Source organism: Opisthocomus hoazin, chromosome 8 (genome assembly GCF_030867145.1).
Source record: "Opisthocomus hoazin isolate bOpiHoa1 chromosome 8, bOpiHoa1.hap1, whole genome shotgun sequence".
NCBI lineage: Eukaryota > Metazoa > Chordata > Aves > Opisthocomiformes > Opisthocomidae > Opisthocomus > Opisthocomus hoazin.
This window is the reverse complement of record NC_134421.1, coordinates 43,068,077-43,095,151: the sequence shown is the minus strand read 5'-3', so window position 1 is coordinate 43,095,151 and position 27,075 is coordinate 43,068,077. Positions and strand designations below refer to the sequence as shown.

General features: G+C 35.1%; 2 protein-coding genes across 17 annotated transcripts in view; one reads left to right on the top strand and one right to left on the bottom strand.

Annotated features, from left to right (window-relative positions):
• IMMP2L (inner mitochondrial membrane peptidase subunit 2) overlaps positions 1-27,075 on the top strand; it is a 507,930-nt gene that overhangs the window by 145,037 nt on the left and 335,818 nt on the right. The window lies entirely within an intron of this gene.
• Positions 1-27,075, bottom strand: part of LRRN3 (leucine rich repeat neuronal 3) — a 168,935-nt gene that overhangs the window by 61,008 nt on the left and 80,852 nt on the right. The window contains exon 5 of one of the 12 annotated variants that reach the window (XR_012764746.1): positions 20,729-20,750. The exons of the other annotated variants lie outside the window; for them this stretch is intronic. The gene's annotated coding sequence lies outside the window, so the exon portion shown is untranslated. Of the gene's footprint in view, positions 1-20,728; positions 20,751-27,075 lie in introns of those variants that run through there. 12 annotated transcript variants of the gene reach the window in all.

The window sequence follows — 27,075 nt, the reverse complement described above, 5'->3', positions numbered from 1 at the left end:
AATTAAGTCTGGAAAATACCTCAGAACTGACATGTGAGACACCAAGGAGAAAAAAATAAGTGCAAAGGACAATGAATTAGGTGAGTCATAAATGCAGTCAAAGAGCAAAGAATCCTGGTGAAGAGTAAGTGACAAGTGGAGTGAAAGGCTGTTCTAGTTAGATAAACATGGATCAAAAGCATAAGAAGATGACTGTACAGGAAGGAAATAATTCAGGGAAATGTACGCTCCTGGGGAGGATATATTCAGAGCTTTGACAAAAGGGCATTTGGGAAGCCCTTTTACTCCTCTAATGTAGGCCTCAGGCAAAAGGACAAGTTACTAGCAGGGGTCAAAAGCTGCTTTCTTTGGAATTTTAGTTACTTGAAAGGTAAATTTGATTGGTGGTGGGGGAAGCAAATAATATGTAACTTCTTAATAACTGAAGGAAAACATATGCTAATAGAGTCATATTCTCTAGTGCTTGGTCTTGAAAAAGTCTTATACAACTCAGATCCTGCAAACTTTAGGAACCTATATACATGTAACACTGAAGTATTGAGAGGATCTGGGTGACAGTATGTGTTAAAATCAATGTGTGTAATAGGAAATTTCAAACCGATATACGTTAAGTTCCAGAATGTTACACAATAGAGTGTTTTGAAACTGTGTCCTGATATGGATAAATCTGTAAACAGCGCTAAGTAACAGCAAAAGGGCATCTAGTTTTGCGATTCTTTGTTTCAAAAAATTCTTATATGTTTGTGATTTCTGTGCGTGTATCCGTTATGTGTTGATAATGCAATAATGCAATACGATTTTAATCCAAGTTGTTCATTGTTGAATTCACTTTTTGTGATTGATATAGGCATGATGCCATTTAGTTTTCATTCATTAACAGATTTTAGATCTTTAAGGGAGTTATAAAGCTAAAGTGGTTCCTGAAAAGGCATAACTATGCTAGAATGTGTAGGGACACCACGACCACTTCCTCGGACATCATTTTCCAGGCATAATCCAACACTATAATGATATAAAACCAATAAACTCTGTATGGGCTAGCATGGAAATTAAATTACTGTAGAAATCTCGGGTCATAATTGTATTTAAAACTGAGTTTCAGCAGCAGGTTTGGGAATTGTAATTGCAAAGGAGAAGCAATAAATTCCTTGTAGAGTTACACCATTTTGAAGATACTTGCTACTGCAAACTTGGATTATAATGACATTGGAATTTAACAATATGATGTCAACAGCATTAGGACCAGAAAAGTACAAAGAAACACTGCATATGTTTACCAGGTTAAACATATTAATTTCCTTAGTAGTATATGGTATGCATTTCCAAAGGTGTCAAATGTGCAGCTTCACAAAGAAGTTATGAGCTAATTTTATTTTAAGCGGCCATTAGGTTTTGATCTGTTTGGATACCCAGACTGTATCCAATTTTATTTTTTTTAACTCAGGAAAGATGAAGCATGAATAAGAAATTGCCATAGTTTAGCCAGTAAAATTGAAAACTAAGTAAATCTCACCAGAACTACTATACTGCAAAAAGTTGCCTGTCAGTTGGACCACACACTCAAAACAAAAAGTGTCTAAGCCCCTTTTGGTATAAATGTAAAGTAAATAAGTCTTATACTATCCGTAAAGTGAGTAAATTGCTTGGCTGTGGTGCTTCCTATCCTGTTCAGAGATACTCTTCTCTAGTTTGTTCCTCAAATGTCTATCAAGATGCCTGAGCTGCTCCCATACTTTTAAAAGTATTATTATGTGGCAAACTTATGCTGTCTGATAAAAAATATGGGTGAGTTAGTGATGGAAGCAAATTTATGTGTCTAGTATTTTCCAAACCAAGTTAGTCTCATAATCAACTTAACTATGATGCTTAGTATAAAAAATAAAAAAAAAATTTAGAGGCAACATAAAATGAAAATAAGCCTTGGAAGGGGAAGGAAGAAGAAAAGGAGAATATAAGAGGACATACAGAAAGTCTGTTTGTAGCAGATCTTCAAAGAACTGGCATTTCCCATAGAAGTCTCTTAAGCATCTACATTTTCAGTATTCAGCAGGAGAGACAGAAGTTGTGATCCCTTTGAAATACATTCACTAATGATACATAGTATGTTAAAAAAAATTCAAGTGTGTAATATTTTCCTGATAAAAGATAGTGTATTTGGTTAGAGTATAGGTGGAGAGATAGCAGCACAAAAACGTACAAAGTCAGGTGAAGCAATTACCTTGCATTATTGAAAGGAAAATATTAAATCATAGGGTTTTATCAAGGGCCTTACTATTTTCTTCACATTATTAAGGCACTATTTCTGTTTTTCTGATAGTACAAATTATTTTCTTGGCTAAGAGTCTTATGTGCTTCTAAATGAATATATTACTGTTTAGTGGAGATTATGCTATTTGCTCATGATATTTGCACTCAACTTTTGAGTCAGATAGTTACAGATGTTGTAGGATGATAACTAATGCTACTCAGAATGACTCTATTTTCCACCATTGAGCTAGATGTCATGTATATAGCAAACACAAAGTCTCAAAATGCTATTATTTAATTTCATTTAAAATTTATTTTATTTATTATTAATATTTTATTTTATTTTATTTAATGCTGAAACCAAAGAAGGTAACCTGCAAAACTTCCCATTTTCCTTGATTTTTCTCAACAAACATGATTTTTTTTAAGATAAAGTTTTGCAAAGTAAGATTACAGAAACATGTAAAGATTATATACAGAACCATCCAGCCTCCTGCTCAGGGCAGTATGCAGCATTCAAACTTATGCCTTTCCTTAATATTTATGACACATCCAAAATATTCCGAATTTGTCACCTTTTGTTAGTGCCCCTCCCTTAATGGCTTAATAATGGCATTGTATTTGTGCTATGCTTATTGTTAATTGCTAATGTTTTTATTTTATTGCTGCTTTTTGTTTAGTAATGTTTCATATATTCTGTGTTCATGTATTTTATATATTGTCATTTGATTATATGACAACTGTAAGTTTTATTCTTTAACCAAAATCCTCCAGTGAGTCTCAAATTATCAAGTAGACATATATATGTAAACCAAAGGCAGTTGTACACATCTTTGGAAAATACATTCCTTAGTTTAAACTCCCCTGTCACATCTATTGATATTTTCCCTGCAGCTAACATATATTGCTTATCAGTCTATGGAGTGTCTAGGAAATCCCATTTCACACATCACTTCTCACAATATTTCATAATGACACAGTCAAAAGATTTTGCATAATTGGCGAAACAAGGAAGTATCAAGTTAAACCATCTTTCATAGTGTTACTTAAACTGATGGTCAGGTTCTTTGCTCCTATACCTTTTCTGACATAAGCTGTTCCGTTGTTACTTACCTTTGCACTGTGTTAAATTCTGTGGTGTTAGTAATGTTAACTTTATTTGCATTGCATAAAAAGCAGATAGTTTGATAAGCATCACAATATTAAAAATAAGATATTGGGGTGATAGCTACAAACATAGATGTACGTTTCTCATATTCAGGTCAATCTCCTTTATATTTCTGCTTTATATTTCAGCAGGACAATGAAACCAATTTTTGTGCTTTATAGAGGTGGTGCTTTTCATGTTCAGCATTTGGACAAACTGAGCCTGATTACTGGGGTTGTTTTGTACACTTTTTTTGTAAATTATCCTGCACTACTCTTCGCTAGGTGCTAATTTATCCTATTTCAAGTACAGATTCTCTAAATTGTCTAGTTCTCTGTTTTTGACCTTTTGCCTTTCTTCTATTCAAATGTTTGCCATAGCTGTTGTCTCTTCTGCTAGGAAATATATATTGAATTGTATTTTCAGTACACTTTTTTTATTTAAGCATTATTTTTTCACTAGTTCTTTTGAAAAGTGGATCTTGTTTACGCTGCTGATTTGCCATTTTAGGTATCTTTTAAGACCTGGGATTTGAGAATTTATTTTAGGTGCATGTAAAATTATAGCTTAGCTTTTAATTGGTGAACACTGACTATTTTCTATACCCCTCTTCTGTGGACCTGTGGGGTTTTTCCAGACCCACTGATGCCTGTTTCTGAACAATCGCAGATTTTTCCTACTCTAATTTCAGGGACTGCAGCATTGCCCCTCTGGTAATGTTTTCCAGTCTGTACCTGGATATTTTTGTTTACTATTTGATGTGTTATTGTTTCCAGTGACTGGGGAGATGCTCCTGTGAGCTTTGGTGTGGAGAAATGAAAAGTCTTGCTGTGGATGATAAGGATAAGAAAAGGAGCAGAAATTGACCCCAAATTGTAATTGGCGACCAAAATTCTTTTTCAGTTTTCAATTTTCGGTGAACATACTTAAGGTTAATTTTGAATAAAGTCAAGCCAGGTGATAAAGTATTGATTGATATGTTAGTTGCTTTAAAGTGATTTCAATGTTTTCACAGCAAATCAAATGCAATATGTGAGCTTTTTCAAATAGTGTGCTTTCAAACAGCATATATAATAAAACTTAAATATTATTTATTAGAAAACACCTCCCCGAGAAGGTGCCTGATGCCTGGGGCTGCCACCAGCTGCTCCCCGACTTCCTTCCTCCCTTGCTGGGGCAGTGAGAAGAGCCCTGCTGTGCCTAGGGGAGCCCCCACTGCTCCCAGTGCCCCTGTCCATGGGGATCTGCCAGCCTACACAGCACGCTGACTGTTTTTTTTTTCCTTTTTAAAATTTAATCTTAGATTGTGTTTTATATAAAACAAGAATTATGTTAGTTTTCTTAGTCTGACAAAACCTGCAGTTTAACCATGTGAAGTAATTTGGGAAACAGTAAAATCATGGGGCAAAGTATGAATTTTAAGCCAATGAGTATAGATTAATAAATTTGAAATAAGAAGTGCTCACTCTACAGAGGAAAAATTTTAGATGTGATTCAGAGACCTTCTGTTTCAGATAGTTCTCTGTTTCCGAAAAACTGCTTTATCAGTCATTTCTGTAAGTGAGCCTGTAAATTGTTGTGTAAATTAAGTGTTGTATCTGTTCTCTCTCTTGTTTTCTTTTATACACTGAACCAATCCTCTGCAAGGCAGATTCATTTGTTGTTTAGTTGAAATGGAATGACTGCAATTCCACAAACAAATTGGGCCTCAGTTAGGTGCACTTTGTCATAAATAATCTCTGAGGAGATTGGATTTCTCTCCTTGCTGATGTACTTCAGCTGTACATTAAACTCGTAGCTTCTTAAAGGCACAGAGTTATTGCTCAGCTGAATGATCACTGAGCAGCATGCACCTGTCCTTGTTCTCCTGTGTTGTAGCCATCTCTATTTCCCTAAAGCATATTCAGCAAAGTTTGTGGTAAAAGAAACTACTAGTCCATTTTCTAGGATTTTTTTTCATTCTTTGTCCCAATTTTTTCTTATTCAACTCCATGACACACAGCTCTTTCGGCACATATTTCTTCATGATCTGGAGAGAAAAGCCATTTCATAGATTGGTTAAGGGCATTTTCCATGGTCAGGTCATCTAATACTCATATTTCACATTCAGCAGTAGGCCACTTTGAAATTTAACAGCATGTCTTTATCAGCTGCAGGAAATGTTCTTTACGTTTTCACTTAAAAATTTTACAGTTATTTCTTTTCCTTTGTTATGGAAGTTTGCTCTCCATGTAAGTGTATCCCTTTCCTTTTCTTTCTCAAAAGCAAACCGAAACTCCTTAGCTCTGTAGCTGAGATGGCTGGGGTGCTGGCGATGTGGTAATGTAATCTCTGCCTTTCCCCAAGCTACCTTCTGCAGGTTGTGTAATGGGTTGAGCAACATCTGCAAAAGTATGATAGCTCTGATCTAGCCGTTTCTGCACGCGGCCAGTCATGTTGAGCAGTCTGAGTTACACTGCGTTTAGATGGGATTACATAACTATCTCAATGACAAAAATTGAAGTGAATGATTCCCACAATGTAGCATGCTTTAAATCTTTGCATATAAATAGGAGATTGTGCACATTTGATAGATGTTGTGTTCATATTTTGAGTGCCTTTGCATTTGATCTATTTCTTATCTGAAAAAAATATATATAGAATGATAGTGAAGAATAGTTTACTAATTCTTATGCAGACTGCTAAAATAACATTAGCAGAATCACTTAGTGATGAATGAGCTAATTTTTGATGCATACAATGTATATGGAGCTCATTTAGAAAACTAATCAGACACAGTTGCTCACGGTCTCAAATCTGATCAGGTGTGTGAGGTCTGGTTGAAGAGATGCATGCGTGGGCTTTTAATTGACAATATTGCCTCTTCACTGCAGAATAGCATTTAGGAAAAAAATAGCCAAGAAAGCCATTAATATAAATCCAATTAATAGGCTGAGTACCAGATGTAACAGGCAGAGTGGCAGCTAGTCAGATGAAATGGTACTTTCGCCACATTAGCTAGTGATCAGACATTACGTATCAGCTGCACCTAGTTTATAATACAGTATTTCAGTAGTTTGGAAGTAATGAAATTCTGTCATGCATCGTATATGAACACATGAATGTGGGTGTAAGAGTGGGTGAGTACTCTCATTACTACAAACAGTATAACTGCACTGTAAATGAGCTAAAACCGTAGCATGTATCATCATTTTTCTTTCTTCTGCCGTGTTGCACTTTGTATATCCCAGGTTTCATTTCTGATGTAAACCACCTCACCAGCTGTGTCAGGTTGCCCAGGGGTGTAAGTAGAGTCGGAGATAAGTGTGTGTACTTGTCAGAATGAATCAGCTGGCTGTTTTATATATAGGCTGAAGGTAGTTATTAACAAAAGAGCAACTTAAAGACAAAGAGGAGGAGGCGCTTAACAAAAGAGATTTGAAGAATATGTGGCAAATCTGTGGTGGATTGGATAGGGAGGAATTTGGCACAGGAAAGTAGACTAAGCATGGTGGTTTTGTAAATTTTAGTACAGCGATATAAATTTAAATTTTGAAATGGCAGCAAAGAAGGACTCGCCAGAGAGAGCCAAAGCCATGTGGTTTAACAACAATGCTATTGCACAAAAATTGTCACTGAGACAGAAAGGACTGGTGAGAAAATAGCTCAGGGATAAGACACTATTAATAGAAGTGATGAGTTGCTGAATGGCAGTGCTTGCTGAAACGTGTATGGAAATAAAATGATAGGTACTAGAAAAATATTTTGGATAACTGATGAGGGGAGAGAGAAGAAAGAACAAGGAAAAAAGTATAGCCCGTGGTCTTGAAAGATTAAGAGAATAGTCATAATAGTGATGGAAGAAGCGGCAGAAAGAGTTCAGAAGTGAAGATGGGAGAATCATCTGTTTAAAGTGACAGTGGCATGCCTACAAAGAGACCACCAGGCAGAGGAGATAGGTTGATGCGACAGGTAGGTTTTTGAGTGATCAGTATACAGCTTTATAAGCTGTGTGAGTGGAGGAAAGTGTTCACAGTCACTGCAAAGTGAGAAAAACAGGGGTTGAGGACCAAGCACTGCTTTATCATCATCATCCTATCAGAAAAAAAATATGTTTTTCTAGAAGAGTGCCAATAACTTTTCTGTATTTATGGCTCCAGTACTAATGCTTGTGTCTTCTAGTTTGAAGCATGAGAGGAAACAGGTGGGAATTTCTTTGTTATCTAACTTAAGCTCACACACAGCTCTGTTTCTTCTGTGGTAGGGTAAGAAATGTTTTAAATAAAGTTTCCATCTTCCTAATTGAAGGAAGAATGCCTTTAAAAACTGTTCTTATTACATGTTTGAATTGATCCAGAGCTCTACAACATGTAAAATGATTGAATTATTCCCCCCTGAAAAGTGGACTTAAAGTAATGATGGGTTCCAGTGAAGGTGCTTTAACGTAATTGGCGAGCAGCCATCCATTTTGCTCACAGTATGATGTTAAATTTAAATAGAAAATACAGAATCCAAGGTAGAGGATTTCAGGGGAATTGTATAGCGTATTTTTCATAGGCTCACAAAATGCTCCACAGTATATAGTGATAATTAGGTAAATACATTACATAGAGAAAAATCTTTCTATTATTGTGAAAAAAGAAGCAGGATGGTTTTAAAAAATCCACTGTGAATTTTTCAAAAGGGATTGCTAGGTTATTCATGTGGTACAAAATGGATTTTTTTTCCCTATTCCTGTTATACATTGCAGATATGATTTTAGTTTTATTAGTATTGCTACCTTGCAAAATTGTTACAAGTGGTTATGACAATCACTCTGTATATTAAAAAGAAACCATTCGTTCTGAACGTTATATACTCCTATTTTCTTCACACAGCCTGTGATTCTTACGGTGCTCGCTGAAGGTAATGATAATTATTTACTTTGTACTGAGTATTGTAGATATTATCAAACTTCTTTTTTTAGGTGCATAATTTTAAAATGTATTTTAATATACAGTAAAGGTATTTGACTCTTCTGTGTGGTAAGCTGGGGTGGGCAGAATGCTCTGAAGGAGTAAGGCTTGAGGCCAGCAAGTTCTGAGTGTTGTTTTTCCTTTCTCCCTTAATGTCACTATGAAGGTACTACATAGAGAAAATAATATTTCGCTTCCATTTCTTCACCTGTGCAATATGGATAGTGACAGCCAACTAAAAGCAACTTACTTTTAATAGGCCTTTGAGTCAATTGATGTGAAAAGCTTACTGCCTTTTCTCAGATAGGTTCATGTTGTTATATTTTATTCAGATTTCATGAGGTTAAAAAAAGAACAGTGGTGTACTCATTTCTCCTATTATGATATGGGGCTCTGGTGTGGTTATTACTCTCTGTTATCATATGTCTCTCTCTAGGAGAGTACCTGGAAATGGATAAATACCTTATTTTCAGGAAAAAAAAGAAAAGGAACTGGAATAACTCCTTTCAATTTCACCTATTGAATGAGTGAGGAAACGAATGTTGCCTTATGAGTCAAACCATAAGATATGTTATTTAATTTATTGACAACAAAACTCAAAAAATTTTTGCTGGTGCTCACCATAGCATCACTGTGAGAAAGTGATCCCCCCCCCCTCCGCCAAATTGCCCGGGTGTCTTGCAAGAATTTGCTGAAAGTTATCAACCCTGTTGAGTGGAATGAGTAGCTTGAGCAATTAAATTTTACTTGTTCTAGCAACATTTCTTCCTCCATAGTAGACCAAGATTACTCTGCCTGCATTTCTTTACCTCTGTCACGTGAAACTAATATAATTTAAATATTGCCCTGTTAAGGACCAGGCTTTTCTGATCTAATCTCATTATTTTTGTGTGTCTGTGTGATACCTGTTCATCTTTCCCTGCCACTATTCTAGAACGCAGTGAAATCTTCTTTCATGCTTTAGAGAATGTCTGTGTAGACGGTGTATTCAGGAATATAAAAAGTTGTATCAATTTCACTTTTTGCTGTAAACTCCGTCCACGCAAAGATCTTTAAAAGATTAATGACCAACTAACCCGAAAGGAACAAGGCGTTATGAGGAGATTTATTGCTGGTTGAGTTTTTCTGCTGCTGTTTTCTAGTCATGTAATGTTGTATTGATGGAGCTTTTAGGTTTATTGGAACACTCCACAAATGTAAACCTCTAATTGTGCAGTTAAGATGTAGAGTTCATATATCAAGCAAAATGCATAAATGCAAAATTTAATTATGAAGATTTTTAGAGTGATTTCTTTAGATTTACATTTTCCATGTACCATGAAGTATAACTTGCATGTTGGCTGGCTACCCTAACTTTCTGCTATGTAGTTCTTTGGCCATGTTGTATCAGGTAAGTTTAGTCATCTTTTCAAAATCCACTGTGCTTTTCCCTTTGGTTTTTTTCTGTTTTTTTCTAGGCTACTATAGGGCATTCAACTAAATAGTAACTTGATAGATGAAAGCTTTGTATTGTGTAGATATATTCTGTTATGGAAATTCAATATTCTAATAATTTTATAAGAATATAAAGGGTAGAGACCTGTGATCCTTCAAGCAATAATGTTATTTTAATGGTAGGATTTTTCTTCTCAGTGCAGCTGATTTAAGGAATACAGAAATAGTTGCAGTAATCGTTGATATCTCATACTGAATATGTGTTACTGAATAGGCTTATGTTGACATTAATAGCATTCCCATATTTATTTATTGGCATAAATACATTCTTGAACTGTAATGTAGTGTACTACATTATGTTTTAGGCATGTTTATGTTGTATAAACAATGTTCCTTACATAGTGATCTGCTTTCTTTGCTATAGTACGAATTTAAGCTCAGATTTTTGAAATTGCGTAATATCCACAGTGGGGCCACAATTATGCAGACCTCATCATCCATCTAATTTCCTAAACCTGGTTACAAAAACAGTCCTGGGCAGTTCCCACTGAGAAATTGCCATTATGAAGGCTTCTCACTGCCTTAGTAACCAAACCTCTCAATACACTGACTGTGCTCATCAGCTACACTCAGCGTCAGCACTGGAAGTCCTTCAGCTGTTCGGCCTTTTGGAGGCTACCTTGGTACATAACATAGACCTGTCACAACAGTCATGACACATTTTATTGGGCATTGCAAGCAAGAGTTTCTGCAAATATGTATTTGTATAGGGATTTAACTTTGGGTATGTCTTTGACTTAAAGCTTATGCTCTCACTTGGTCATTTAAAGCCTTTTATGCCTATTTCTGAATTAGGCACCTAACCTGGTTACATTATTCAAATGTGCTGAATGTTGCTAAGAGCCTTTTGCTTAATTCCCTTGCTTATTGTGGAACTTTATGCAGGGTCATAATTATTAGATTTCTACAAGCACAGTAGAAATTGATCTGTGAGGCCTCTTAATAGCATGTTGACTATTTCTTATCTCCATCAAATCCCAGGATACTGTATCATTATCTAAAGTAATCTCCTGGATCCCATGATCATAAAGCTTAAAGATTGCACCAATAATACCGTTATGTTAGGAACGTTTCTATTCAGCTTTCTGGCTGAACCTACACATATGGCTCCTCATCTTATGTAAATTCAATTAGTCATGATTTCTGCTTTCCATGGGGGACCAGTTTGGCTTCCTTTTTTTTCACCTAGACTCTTACACTTGATCACGTGTGGTTTCTGTTTCTAACAGAAAGTATTATACCATGTCAAAGTCATGCATGCATAGTTAGTTGAATTCATATCTTTTGATGACATTTTTAAAGTCATTATTAAACAGAAAACAACCTAACAAAGGATAATAAGTTCTATGTTGTGTCTGTAATCATGTGGATTTCTGAATTTATTTTTATAATTTTATTTTTATAAACTTTAGGACTTAGACTGAAATAAGAGAACAGTGTGACATACTGGAACAGCCACTGCAGAAGTAATACATACTCAGATACAAAGATAACAAAATGTCTACATCTTGAAGAATTTTTTTCTCTTAATGAACTATTATTTTGGAAGAATATAACTTTTATATAGAAATATCTTAAGAGTTGTAATTCCAGATTTTTATGTTGAGTTTTCATAGATATTTTTTCCTTTTTAATAACTTAGTTTCCTTTTTGCATTTTGGGAAACAACATGAATTCAACATAGAAAAAGCACAAGAAGCTTCTTTCTTTTCTGTGCTGTTGTCGCTTTTAGTTTTGAAAAACAGAAGTGAATGCCTGTCTAGGCTTTACAAATAGGTTGAGTCTTCTCTGATGAGTGGGTGTTATTAGTACTTTTAACAGCCTCAACAGTTACTAGAGAAGATGTTTTAATGCCATAGAACAGTGATTGCTTGTTAGACTCCTACAGTTACTATGAAACAAGCAGTAAAATGGACTGGATTACTTAGAAAAATTACAAGTGCATAGGCAGGGCTGAACATTTCTTTGCCTGCAGTCTTTCTGGTTTTGATAGAATCAACAGGCTGATTTTTAATATCTAAATTTTGCCAATGAAGCATGTGATAGTAACATAGTACAAGGCAACATCTTCTTATTGGGAACATTCTCCAGCATTTCAGTTTCTAAAAATTAATTTTTACTGACTACTCCTTTATGAAGCGTGTGTCTTCTGTCTCGCCATGCTGTTTGTCATGAGGAGATGCTGCTGCAAGTTTGCCGCCATCTGCTCTAACATTACTGTCTTCAAGGGAATGCCATTTGGCTGTTGTGTTCGCCTCTTCCTTCTTGTGTTCTCAGTTCTTCCTGTTCTCCCTCAACACCCATGTAGGGTTCAAATACATTTGGGCTTGATAATAAATGTGATTGTACTGCTTAAACACAGAAGCAACTGTGCTTCAATGGCTGTATAGGAAGCCTGGGATACATATGCAAGTGAAGCATATAAAGTAGTTGATGTGAATAATCCCCAAGTAACTTGAAATACTCAGTTTCCAAAGGTCAAACCTTTAATATGTTACCACCTTCAATTAAAGTTGTTTGGGTACATACTGGTGGATTGAAACAGCTGGTAACACAGGTGTGCTATTGTTTCCAAAGATAAAATATAGCAGTTCATGATTCGTTAAGTATTGAATGAATCCACCAGTCCTTAATAGGTATTTTCTTTTGCAGTGCACAGTAGGAGAAACAGCGTCTGTGTATCTGAAGAGACAAGTGAGATGTATGTCTCCGATTTTCAAGATTCTGCTGGAAATCAATTGCTGCTGATTTTTATCTGTCAGCTTGCCCTTGACTCTCTCAAGGAGGTCCCAGATGGTCCATCAGGACCATCCATCAGGAGACTGTTAGTGGTGCTTGTCATTTTTAACCTGTGGTACCCTGGTGACACAAATAGCCCACAGCTTGTAGATAATCTCAGTGAGGCAGATAAGGACAGCCTCCACTTCATGAGATGTAAAGTTTCCAGAAGCACACACAGCCTGGAAAAAAGTTTTCAATTAGTTGGGACTACTTTGACTAATGGTAGGGAGTGGGATAATTGGATGATTCATATGGATTTAATGATAACAGAACAAATCACTGAAGTACAATGGCAGATTTGTATGAAATTCTTAACACTGAAAATTATTAAAGAAGGAAAATTGATAAAAATATTAAACAACGCAAATCAGCCCTTTGTTTTGCAGCTTAATGAGTTGTAGGTTATGCTAGGACCTCAAACCATGCGTGAACTTGGTCAAAGAGTGCATATCCAGTATAATTCTTAACATATGCATAAATGTAAGCATATGAGGAATCCTGTTAAAACCAAATACTATTGTGTTTATTAAAGATCAAAGGAGGCCACTTCAGCAGTCCAATGAGAGCCCTGTGGGGCTGGGTGAGTTGGTAGCTCTGAGGCTTAAAGCTGAGCTGCATCCAGCCCCTTGCAAGAGCAGACAAGAGGGGGACCGCAAAAGGCTTCCCATGGCTGCGGGACCCGTGGTGACACGCCTGCACTCTGTCAGAGCTGGCCATGGACATGCTGCTGGGCAACCAAATCCAGGTGAGGGAGCAAGAGGTAGCAGAGCCTGTGGGTCCGCTCAGGGTCCTGGTTCTTGGTTTTGCATTTTAACAAAAATAATGGTTTTAATTAGTAGCCAGATAATTCTGACGTATCTATCCCTTACGCAGCTGAATACATATTTGTGACCAAAGTAGTCTAAGAAAATGATCCAGGTTTGCTTTATAAAGAAGGACTCCTGCAAGGCGTTTTGTCGCATCCTGGAATAGATATCTAAGGCAGGTGGTTTTAAACCACTTGCGATTTACTGTCTTTCCCAGTTCAATTAAACAAGAAGAAAGCCAAGCTTAGCTGTATAAAGAGCTAGCTTTCAGTCACAAGAAGGTCTGTAGTCCAGGTAAACCCGTGACAGACTACAGCATTTCTGTTCTCTCCAGCTGTGTCAGTTACCTGCATTTGATCTTTAGCAACAGAATAATTTCGTAAGTATGCACGGCATGGATATTGTACAATTAGTTTTTTAAAAAAATAACTCAGGAAATTATTTTTCTGTATTCATATAGATTTGAAATACATATTTAAAAGTAAGAATTAAAAAATATATTTCTTAGTCTTCAGTATACATTCTGTCTCTATATATGGCAGCAACCTGGACAATTCAATGAAAATAGAATCTTGCATCCGCATCTCATACAGCCAAAAAAGGACTTTTGTTTCCTGATCCATGCACCCTGGCTAACCAAGCTTGAGAGTTTTCAGGCATTTGTGTGTAGCAGACTTTAACTCCCAAATGAAACTATTTAGATATTTGTCCTCATTCATGTGTTGAGATGTATATCGGAAGTCTAGCTGAGTAGAGATACAGTGTTTGGTAAAATTGTTGTAAAATGTTGAAGGAAGATATTTCTATTTTGTTTTCCAAAGGGAGTTGCTTTTGAAGGTCTGGCATCTATACATGTGTTGATGAAGAATCGCCCCTCTATTCTTTCTCAAAAGTTAGGAAATACAGTAAAGCCTACAAGCCTTACAGACAGCCTCAACAGATCTGCATTTCTCTCATGAGGAATACATTTATTTTTGTGAAGTACTTTGACAGTTGTGTGGATTGAATGTAAATGGATGTGCATATAGCTTTTCTTTCTCTGGTGGGTAATTAAAGCATGACAGAATATTGGATTTTTAAAAATCATAGAATAAAAATTCTTTATTAGAGAAGTGACAGAACGCTGAGAAATGTTTGCTTTGGACGTTTATTTCATTAAGAGATGGAACTATGGAGACCAAAACTTCAGGAATACTTGGTTTGCTCACATATCTGAAGTAAATATCACCTGAATATAGGTAATATATAAAAAAACCCAATCAGCTGCAGATGCTGATATATATTTTGATCATTATTTTTTTACAATTTTTTTAGAATGAAATTGAACCGGATATTTATTATTTCTCTTCTCTTTTTTTCCTAGCAATATTTCCTACAACCTGGGCTCTTGAACAAAATGCAGTTTATTATTGGTTTTATTTTGCTATTCTATTAAAAAATCCAGAGATAGAACATGTCAACAACATGTTCCTGCTACATCGAAACTACTTTTTTTAGGATATTGTCAAATTGAATCAAGAGAAGACTTGTACATTCATGGAATAGATACAGATCAGTTTTCCTGGTGCTGTGGTAAATTTGTAAGGAAATCTTTTCATTGATCTAATACTTCAAAAGGCTGTGCACATTTGTCCATCTTATTGCTCTAAATCAATACAGAAATTACATAATTATCATGCAAGAATCACACGTAATATTTTACATAGTTTTGACTTGCTTTATTTGCCTCTCAAATGCAATTTCTGTACACCTGTTTATCAATATTTTAAAGACTTGATATAAATAGTAATGGCAGAAGATTGGTCTCTTAAGTAAAAAAGACATTTTTTTTTTTTCCTATAAAAATAACAAACCAGAAAACTACATTACTTGATGGACTTCATATAGAGTTTCAAATTTCTTATTTAAATGGTTGGGTATCAGATGTTTAAATTAAGCATTTTGAAGTCGACTGATCTCTCCTTGGAGTAACTTTTTCTGACAGGACTTTTTTTTATGTGAGATATTCTTTGATTACAGTGAAATGTTCACCTTCCTTTATGTAGAATATATGTAATGAATAAAATTCTATTAGGCAGAAAAGACATTTATCGTAAAGACATATTTTAATCGATTTTTATATCGGTTGTATTATAAGATCTCTGTTCACATATCACGATTCTGTCTCATTTCTAGAGCTGTTATATGTCAACTAATAAAATCAACTAATAAATCTAGGATGATTTTTCTGTCCTCAGAGTTAAATTTCAGAAGGATAGCAGATAAGCCATTAATAGACACTAATTTTTGCTTATAGTATACCAAACATGACAGTGCTGAGATTTTCAGAGTGTATCTTTCAGACCAGACTTTTCCTGGAGAGCGGAATAATAGGTAGAACAGCCAGTAAGAAAAAGTAGTTGTCTGGGTTTGATTACTAGCAGGTTGTAGTTGTGAGGTGTATCTAGCACCCTATATTGTTCTAAAAACATGTTGTTAGCATTAAGACACAAGAGTGGTAGTTATGGAAAATGTAGTTGAGGCAGTTTGGTTGCAAAAGAATGTGGATTTCAGAAGTCTGAATGAATTCTGTCAAAATTCTAGGAGTGGGGAAGGAATACCCTTTAGCAGGTGAAAAGTAAAAAAAATTAAAGACATTTTGTGAGCAAAGTTGAAGTCTGATATCATGATGGTGATCTGAGAACAAGAAAATATACATCCTAATATATCTGTTATTTAGAAAGATTTGCCTTATTTTACTGACCGGTTAAGAAGAACCTATTTTTTAAAGCAAAGTGAATTCTTGTTATTTTGATGATATTTTAATAAAAAAAAAAGTGATAGTGGATCTAATGATTAATCTTAAAACAGAATATTTAAATAATTTTAACATCTACTGGTATCTAAATTCCAGGAGTTTTTAAAATGTATGAAATGAGTACGAAGATAGACAGCATTATACTTAATATAGAAAAATGATCATGCTACATCAAATTATAGATTCATAAAGGAGTTATTGGATGTAGTCTTTACAAATACAAACCGAGTACTGACACAATTATTTGGGTTAATTTGTTTGTGTTATTAATTTGAAACACGTACCAGTTGCGTATTAGCTTGTTAAGTACCTGAGATATTAAACCTTCATCGAGTGAAATGAGACAAAGTAAAACTTGCCCTCTTAGGGTGTGTATATAGCAACGCAAAGGTCTGACTGCCACAGCAATGAATAGATTCCTTTCAGCTTTTCCTGGATCTGCTGAAAGTAGCGGTATTAATAGAAACGTGTGGGCACGTGCTTCATTATTGGCCAGCATCCCCAACGTGTACCAAGTCGGCAGCAGGCTTGCTGCTAATGTGTACTTCCGCATTTTCACTGTTGATGCCCCCTCTAGCTAGGTTGTGCTTTCCCATGCCGCAGTCCAGCATTCTTTTTGCTGATGAGATACACCAACTATTCTTAAAAATAGCTGAGGCTTTTTTTTTTAGTTTTACTGAAAGACTAGTTTATTAAATACGACAGATGTATATGAAAAACTTAAAGGCTACTCGTTAACAGTTGTATAGCTTGATCGTTTGAGAAGTGGCATTATTCCAGGCTAATGGGGAAGAAGCAGGTGTAGACAGTGTAAATGACATAAATCAAATAGAAAAACAGAGATTAATTTTTTGGAAAAATGTTTAATTTAAATGGGCAAGTTGGTTTATTTCTTTAAGCCTTAGAAAGTCTTGAAAGAAAAACCTAGACTTAAAATTGCAGCATTTGGTATTCTGACATTTTCTGTCCACACGCATTCTTCTGTGCATAATACTAATTTTATTTTCTTGTTGAGTATATAAACTGAGGCATAGCCCCCAGTAGTAAGGCAATGAATGCGTAAAGTATTTATGCATAAAGCTGCCTCTAAGGATAATTAGATGATTATAGTGGTACTTGCTTTGAGATAGCTAATTAAAAAAAATCTATTGCTCCCAAGCTTAATTATTTGAGTAATGATAACATATTAGCAAACTCCAAATTTCAGTTACAGCCAGCTATCAAAAAATAAAAAGTATGAAATTTGGGATTTCCTCACGAAGTCCGACAGGGTGAAGCTTTACTAAATTTTGATTTTAATAATTTTCTTTCTTACATATTTTTTCACTCTAGGATCTTAGAAATTCAGTAACCAGCTAATGAGTGTTTTATAAATGATCTTCTGTCCTCATGTCATACGTGAATGCCGGAGTATTCTGACATGTTGTATGGAAGCTGCACATGCAGGTGCTCACCATTATGTCGGAGGTGGCAGACATCGATGCATCAGCTTCCATTGCCAACTCCTATTAGAGTTTGCATAGTTGTGAGTGCCACTCTATGTCTTTAGCCAGTCTATTGCCACCTCAGTGTTGCAGCAATAGCGGGATGCGTGCAGTTGTTGCCAGTAGCTGTTTCTTTGTGTCATGTCCACTTTGCTTATAACAAAATGAAAGAAAGATATTTTGAGTTTTGTTTAAAACTAAAGCTTATAATGTTTGTAAACATTTCTTCAGCTGATTATAACCACTTTACTGACATCATGTCACTCGGATATACAGGAAAGAACAAGGGGAAAAGTAAGTTTTCATGTTTTTTATACCAGGAGACTATACCTGACAGCTTTGGCAGCTTTGCCTTCTATAAATTAATTAGTAGAATTTCAGGTTGTCAATGTACTTCAGTCTATTTTTTGCTAGGACATGTCTGGTGATGCCAGAATTTTACTACTGATTAAAGATTTCTCATGACTTTAAAAACAGACTGTACAAATGTATTGTTCTTTTCCCATTTCATCTGTAACAAATAATATCGGAGAAGAACAAAACACATGTTTGTGATATCAAAGCATGTCTTTCCTGTCTATTCCAAAACTCTAGAGAAAAAAAAGGCACTTCAGAAGCAGTATTTTGAAATTTCTGATGCTTAACTACTTAAAAGAAAAAAAAGAATAGAACACAAATTCATTTTTTTTCTGCTGCTTGAAATCAGTATCAGTCTCCTGATTGACTTTATAGAAGAATGTTGATGTCCATTCTTTCTGTTTTGTGATCTAAGAAACTGATGGTACAATTCTCACTGATGTCAGTAAGGGCCATGATATTAATATGTGGAAAAAATATTAGAATGTTTTTCCCAAGAAAATTTGAAGAGCAAGAGAAGCACTGAAATCGATGTATGACAGTATATATTGCCTAACTCAGTGTGGTCACTGATAACAATTTTGCAAAGCTTATATTCTTATATTCTCAAAAATGGTGTTAGCCATATCAGTCTAGAAAAGTGATTAATTTTTTTTATTTTTCCTGATTTCCAAGATCTTATATTGTATGTATCAGTCGACAGAACTTCATACCTTTACTGAAACCTCAGTATCTGCATTTGTATTTGTAATGTTAAAAACATAACATTGAGACCTGCAAGTTGTGAAGGATAAAAAGTCGTGTTTAAATAGAGAAGCAAAATTACTCCTTCCAAGAGCCAATAAAACTGAAAAGCATTCATTAGAAAAGTAATAAAAACTTATGAGTGCCACTTTATTAAAACTACTATCCAGTTTCTTGATGGAGCTGGATTACTTGAAGGATAAACTAGTGACATTTTATGTCTTGCAATGAGGTTTATGTCTAAGGCGAGGTCTCCTGAAATTAAATCGATGGTTTTAATGTGAATCCTAGTGGATGGGATTTTATATCATAAGATCTCAACTCCCAGTTTAACATGAACACCTTCTTTTCATAACATCATTCTACCTGTGTTTGTATTGGCACAGAATCATTTTTGTCTCTTGATTAATGAATGAGAAAGCACCAGCTCTTTGGAAGTAATATATTAGTACTTTGTTTGCTAAGTCTCTGGGTCACATAGAATGGAGTTCATATTTGATATGCATGTTGCTTTGTAATCTGTTAGGTATTTTCTTGTTTATAATATATCAGTCTTTCAAAAATTACCACCAACGCTAGTTCAAGTTTAACATAAGGGATTTTAATATTAATAAAATTTGTAGTTTTGACAAGTATTTTTACTGAAACCATTTTTTATATCTATAGAACAGATAAATGTCAGGTCAAATTTAAAAAGGTGAAACTGGTTGCGTTGTGTATTTTGTGCATACCATATCCACACCAGGATTTTTTTGTCCGTGTTTAATGAAGTGCATTAGATCATCACAATAATTGCCAGGTACAGCAGTGGTCTCTCTAGTCATTAAAAGGACTAGTTGAACTAATGCAATTAATGTTTTTAACCCTTTGAGTATCCACATACCTTGACTGAGCTATAATGAAGTTGTAATGGCAGACAAGGAAAGAAAGAAAACAGAGCATAGTGATGGGGAGGAGGAGGCTGATTTAGGTGGAACAGATAATGAGAGTCAACCGCTGTGTACAAACTGCCCTATATTGGAATGAAAGGAAGAAGAATGATGACCAGAGGACAAATTTTTTTCTTTGTTTGAGAGAGAGACAAGAACAGAAAATCCAGAACAAAAGTATGTATCAGCCAACATAAGTAAAAGTTCTTTTCCATGTCAGTAATTGGACATCTACTGCTGAAATAATCAGAAGTCTTTAAGGCATTCAAGTCATGTCACTGAAAGCTGCACGTTATAAAATATTTTGGTGTATATAAAATGACTGAAGTAAAAAGGTATTTAAGAAAAACCGCAAAATCATTTTTGATCTGCTTCTTTACCACATAACATGAAAAGCAGAAAGGGTCTGTTTTTCCAATAAGTAGAACTGTATCATTAGCTGTAGTGCATCAAGACCTTATTCTTTGGGTTTGGTATTTATGACTGGAAAGCTTGCAGCAAGCACAGTCTTTTCAAGACTTTTATTATCTGTAAAGAGCAATATAGGAACACAAATCCAAAGAAAACTATGTGTCACGAATGTGCAGCAATTACCCAGAAACTGGAAGCTTAGACTATTAATTATCCTGTATTGAATTTCTTTGCTGTTCATTATGAAATTTAGCAAATAACTGGATATGTTCTACATGCTGTTTTTGAATAAAATTGCTTTTCTTTCAGTTCAACGTGATGTAAACAAGCAAATACAAAACATAGAACTATCATTTAAAACCGATTAAATAATAGATTAAATAATGTTAAGGTGCATTTTTGTGTGACCAAACGTGAAGAAAGTTTGATCAAAAGTCTGGTAATTTGTTGAGGCTATTGTCATTGATTAGTACAGTACTCATTTTCTGTCATCAGAAGATCTGAGAAACTATCTGTCGTGTCTTTTAACGTATATAGAAACTTGATGTTGACATGAAATTAGTCTTCGGAATCAGTTGGTTTTCTGTCAGCCCAGTCTGTACGAGATGAGCAGTAGCAGCTGTTAGATGAAATACAGACAGCGTTCCGAAATATATCAGATATTCCATAGGTAACAATGGGATTTCAGTTCCTTCTGTCTGTATCACTTCAAATCACAGTAAATAAGCTCAAGCAGACAGTTGTAACAAAAACACCTTTGATATGTACGTCATAGTAAGTGTAAACAGTAAAACTTTGCATTATTTACCCAAGTAAGTTTAAAAATATTCTATCATGTGGCAAATTTTAAACACCGATTTGTTTTAACAAGTACTGGCTAGGAAATTAGCCTCTTTTGGATAGAATAAAATTTATGTCTGGATCATTTCAGTACACAAATACTCATGGTTCATTAAAGAGAAAAGGACAATACCTAAAATGTATTGGCTGTATCTACTGAACTTCAAAAAATTTGTGACTAAAGTGTTCTCTCGGATTTCCTTTCCTGATGTGAATCATTAACTGCTTCAACATGAAAGCAGTGATTTAGTGTTACTATGTGAAATTCTCTACTATTTTCATTAGCTGATACTCCAAATTTGAGTCACTTATTATTGGAACACATAGCTTTTTGACTACAGCTAACTTTCCTTAGCAAATTGAGTATAACATTATGAATATGTTAAAATACTAGAAATTAAAAGCGAAATAAGTATCAGTTTTAGTTTATCTGTTATTGTTTTTATATAATTTCTTGTACATAGATCATTATTGTCATATAAACCAGCACAGAAAGTCAAGAAAATGAGAAAGATAAAATTATTGCATTGTTTTAAAGTTACCACATACATGAAAAAAACCCTTGGAAATAGTTTTAAGAGTGTTATTTGTGAAGTGAGAAATTTGTGACAGTGTTTTGAAGAGATGAATGATTATGGAGATGCTTCACTGTAGAAGTAGCCCTTTCTGAAAATTAAGCATCTCTAAGGTGCGTAAGATTGCACTCTCAAAATTATAGCCTTTTTGGCTTTTAGATATACTCTGCTAAAGGTGGAAAACCAGCACGATTTAAAGAGATGCACATAGTTATGTGTTAAAAAGAACAGTGCAGTGACTTGTGGCTTAGTACTTAATTTGTTCTCTTGAGGATCTAAAGGTTAAAACGGGTTGGCATGAAGTGAAATAGGAGGCTGAAAACAACAGATAAAAGTTAAAAATAGTATTGAGCAGTTTGGCTTTCGAGGTCTGGAATCAATTGCTGGCTAAGGAACATCAATAAAAATAGTGACAGGGCTTTGTATAGTATCTACAGCTGCAAAGACTATTATAAGGAGGAGTAATTTAGGTATTAACGGAGCTTAAAAAGCTATTAAGTATTGCATGATGTCAGGAATTCTGTCCACATGTAAGGGAAAAGACCTCCTACAATAATGCTAGCGAAGTATGCTTCTCAATGCCTGGAGAGACAGGATGCATATCCTTTCCTCCAAGCTGTTTTTTCTAGTAATTGATTGTCCATTTCTTAGCCTGTGTTTCTGAATACTCTAGAAAAAGCACTGTGACATGCATAGCTTTTTGTATGTCGAGGCAGAGGGACTGTGCTCTCTCTCTTATTTCACTTGCAAACCTTTCGTGCCTTTGGCAGGCAATGCCCATCAAGGAGTTTCTATCCAAATTCTACCTTTTACAGTGTACAACATTTCTTGTCTCCACTTCAACCTTGTGCTTTCCAGGTTCTCTGTAGTACTGAAAGCTGGCAATAAATATGTTCCAGCATGGTCTGGCAATATGTAGGAGCCACACAGAGATTTCAGGAGCAGGCAGGGGAGCCAGTTAGGCAACAAGATTGAGTTATCCTTTGTCTTGGCAGTCTAAGACTCTTCCTCTGCCCAAACGCTTTGTTTACCTGTGATAAATGGTGGTTCAGGAGACGACTGGCATATTTGCAAACATCTGCAGTATGGAAGCTTGACAACTGCAGCATATGTGTAAAAGAAAGCGCAAATTTCTGTACATACTTGTACAAATGTAAATTTTTGTACTGTGCTCTTTAATGAAAAGCATTAACACCTCTGTGCAATGAAAGAACTGTTTATTCATCAAAAATCTATTGGCGTAGAGTATCTGGAGGCTCTTAGAACAACTCATGTAGCCCTCAGCATACAGATTAGAGGTTATATTCTACAATGTAAGAGAAGGTTTAAAAAGATGAAAAATGTAATTTATATCAAAAGATAGCAATTTCAGGTTAGAATCAGTTTGCTGATCTTATTCTGGCTAATTTATTTTTTTTATCAGAATAATTTAAAATAGTTAAGTTTTTAGATTTCTAACTGAATTTTTTAAAAATTTCTTTTATGTGAGACTTTTTATTCTTTCCTGTTTGAATGAAAATAAATTATGAAATGTTAAAAATGTCTTTTCGATAGAAACTTTTTTCCTAATAAATTCTGATAGCAATTTGGAAGTTGATCCTGAGAGATATTTCAGCTTTTATCATAATCTGTGCTGTCAATCTATAGTTATGTTTTGTGCTGGGGGAGTCATTTGTACAGGCAACTGTTGGACAACAAAATGTGAAGGATTGTTATCTTAGTTGGTATTTTAGTTTTTGTTGTTGTTCTAAAAATTGTCACAAAGTAGCACTAAAGCCTTGCATCAGGTAGAAAATCCTAACATGAAGAATTTGGCTTTTAAGTACTTTTCTCCTCCATCCACCTAAATTTGCAGGCTTTATGTTCAAATAGTACAGAAATATGTCTCCAGAGCTGTCTTACTGTACAGACTGCTTGCTTTCTCCATTATACCACTACTACATTTTATTTTGATTTCATTCACTTCTCCTTTCAACACTGATGACTTCTGCTTTTTCCACTCTAGACTGGGTGGAAGAGCTTTGTCTTTGTTGTGCTCAGGTGTCACAAAGCTAGAAGTCAGATTTCCTGCAGTTACACTTCCCAGTGCGATATGTTCAGTTCTTTGCTGTCTCCCACAGCAATAACTCCATGTCTTCCCCAGGTTGCCTCTGCTTTGTCACCCCATAGTACTTCTAGTTTCCATCTAAGACATGGTGTAATACCCACCACCATGTTCTGAATTCCTGTCTAGGCTTGTGGAAGGGAAGGTACTATGTTGTCGCCCCTCTGGCCACAGCACAAGCCATGTGGAACAGAGAATAATTATGGCTACTCTATAGTCTTTTCCCGAGAGGGTCGTTAATTTGTGTCTCCTTTCCCCCTTTGCTGATTTTCCTTTATATTTGCAAAAATTTAACACTGTGAAGCTTAAGATGTTGACACTTCATGCTCTGCTAAATTGGTGAAAATTGTTCAACAAATTAAAATAACATTTTCAAAGAGGTGGATCTGTGGAGATAGGCAATGTGGTCATATCAGAGTTGATTCCTTTTTTACTTAATGAAGAAAATCCAAAATATAAATAAATCACTTTTGGCTCAGGATTCTCCTAACTGAGAATTGCTCAAAGCTAGAAAAATTTTCTAGAGTAGTTTGAATACACAGCTACCTTGTTGTTAAGCTTTTCCCTAAACATCCATTTCTGTCTGTTCTCAGACAGGATACTGGTTTAGGTGGACTGTCCTTACTTTCTTAAATGAAACTACAATGAGATTGATATTTTTTTTACAAATTGGAGAGAATGCTCATGGACAGATAGGAAAAATGATGTAATTGTGTGGTAAGTTACTCTTAGAGCTGGTTCCCATATCAGAATAATTAAAGAACTATTAGGGAGATATAAGGAAATAGGGACGGGAACAGAACAGGACGAGTAGATTGTACATAAAGTAGTACCAAAACCTACAAATAAATACATGACTGGACTCTGACCCCAAAACTAGAAGCTCTGGTCATCTGACTTGAGACCCGTCAAGGCCATTTTTTTGTTTCAGTCTGTTAGATGCATTTTAATAACAGTATGAATGTCTGAGCAGCAGTTTTTGACTTTGGAGCACTTTGTGAACAGTAAGTATGGTTCACAAAACTCCAGTGTGATAGGTAAATTATTCCCTTTTTTATCACTTTCTGTCATTAATGGAAATTATGGAAAAAGATCTATCAGATTATTTCTCTTTCTAACTTGTGGGGTAGTTTGTTGCAGGAATATTTTTTTTAGAGCTTTTTTCATCATTGCAGTTCTCGGTCATTTCACGTACTGGCAAAAAAATTTATTCTATCTGCCTGTTCAGTGTCTTTATTTTATTTTTTTGACATTGCTCTCTCTCTGTTGAGATTCACATGTACGTGTATTCTTAGATTTCCTTTGTGCCTAAAAATAGTAATACCACCTGTTCTTAACCTATTTTGCCACATTTCGCCCTTGTAGATTCAGCTTCACTTTGAAGATTCCTGGAGTATCTAAACTCTTCCTCCCTAGCTAGAAAGTTGACCTGCACTCATACTTTGTTCTAGTTACTCAATGAACACCAGATATAGCTCTCTGTATACGTTTGTCATTTTCAGAAGCTGTATGTTTGCTATATATTTTTGAGTCGTATGTGTAGATTATTGTTGCCCCTCTGTTTAGCTTTCAGGTGGCACTCATGTTAGTTCTTCTGGATCTGATTAGTATCTTGTCCAGAAAGAGTAATCATAGCCTTAATCATAACCATAACTTTTTTATAATATCTCATTTGAATATAATAGAAATTTGGATGAGTAGATATTTTATTTTCTTGTCATTCTGATCCATTAAATCTGATATAGACATAATCCCTACTGGGAAAATTCTGCACAAAGAGAAAATTTAATACAAACTGAAATTCATTCTTCCTGGTAAGTGTAGCTGGCATAAGTGTTCAGTATGAAGTAAACAAAAAGAGTCTTTTCTCATTTACCTCAAGATTTCTCTGTAAATTTTACAGATCTGTAAAATATTCTTTATAAATTTGCTAGATCTATATCTAAAGCACATCTCCATAAATTGTGTAAATTTATAAACTGTAAGTCTACAAAACGTAAAAGAATATAATCTTGAAATGTTAATGAAAAGAGATTTGGTAGCAGAATTCTAGCAAGCTCTCGTGGTTCGCTCAGAAGGCCAGAGCTTTGAAGAGAATTTGCCTTTGCCTTGACCTTCTCTTTATAGGGAGCTGCTGAAGAAGGCTTCAAGTTTTTTAAACTTATTAAACCAGTTTTTACTGGATGATTATTTATAAACAGAAAAAATAACCCCCACATGGCTAGCTTAGGCAAAACAGAATAAACAGTGTTTCAATATTACTCTTTCTGTGTACAGTGAGTCCTTGCAAGTAGGTCTTTCATTCATCCCATGCTTGGTTTCAACTGCCACATGGCTTTCTGGGATGAAGAAAATTCTGAATCATCCTTTCTGATCCTTACTAATTTTATTTCTCCTCTGATGCCTGGTTGCATGTGCCCCGCTCCCCTGGGCACTCCCTGCTCTGCTATCCCTCACTGCCTTTGGGACATATTGTCCCTTGGTGCTCACTTGGTCACTGTGAACGCACTATCTTCTCCTGGCTCCAAATGGTTTTACCTGACTCACTATGCTTGAAGAGACAAAAGATGCAGTTAAGAACACCCAATAAAGTAGTTCACGCCCATCACAGAAGCCATAATTTAAGTGACAAGTAATCTCTGATCTATAAACTTTATGTAATGTACCTGTGAATGGAGGGAGATTAAACGTATACTGCTATTGATGGTCCTTTTAAGACTGAAGTCCTGAGAAACTCAGCTCAATATGGTTTCTTGGAACACAAGAGATATAGTTCCATGGTCAGCATTCATAGGTGTTAAAGGGATGTACAATTTAGCATAAAGTTGCTGATTTTAGTGTAATTCTTTATTTTGACTAATTAGCAGTAAATTAGTTCAAATAAATTCAGTGTGTAGTTACAGGGGAAAAAAATTATCAGCACAGACCTTACTGAAAGCTGATATTTAGAAATGTCCACTAAATAAAACCTAATGATTCATGTATGTAACTTGACATGTTGAAGTTAATCTGCTGTAGCAGTTTATATCTTTGCAAAATTTGGGTCAAGAAAACCGCCTTTGAAGTTTGAGTATAATTCTTTTAAACAATGTTAGAACAGATGAAGAGCACCAGCGCTTTTGGTGTTACAATATGTGGAACATTATTTACAGAATGTGTTGCAAGGGAAAACAGGCCTACTACTAGCAGAATGCCCCATTTATTTGTGCCGTATCACTAACAATCAATGAAAAAACAACATAACTAAAAAAGAAAGCATCACAAATGTTGCATTTCATGGGGTTCACATTTATTTTTGTCAGTCTCAATTACTTTTATTTTTTCCCTGCAGAAAGTGGGTTTTAAGAAATAGGGAATTTTTTTGACAGAATGAAGACATAAACAGTATTTGAACAAACTCCCATCAATCTGCCAGAACTATAACA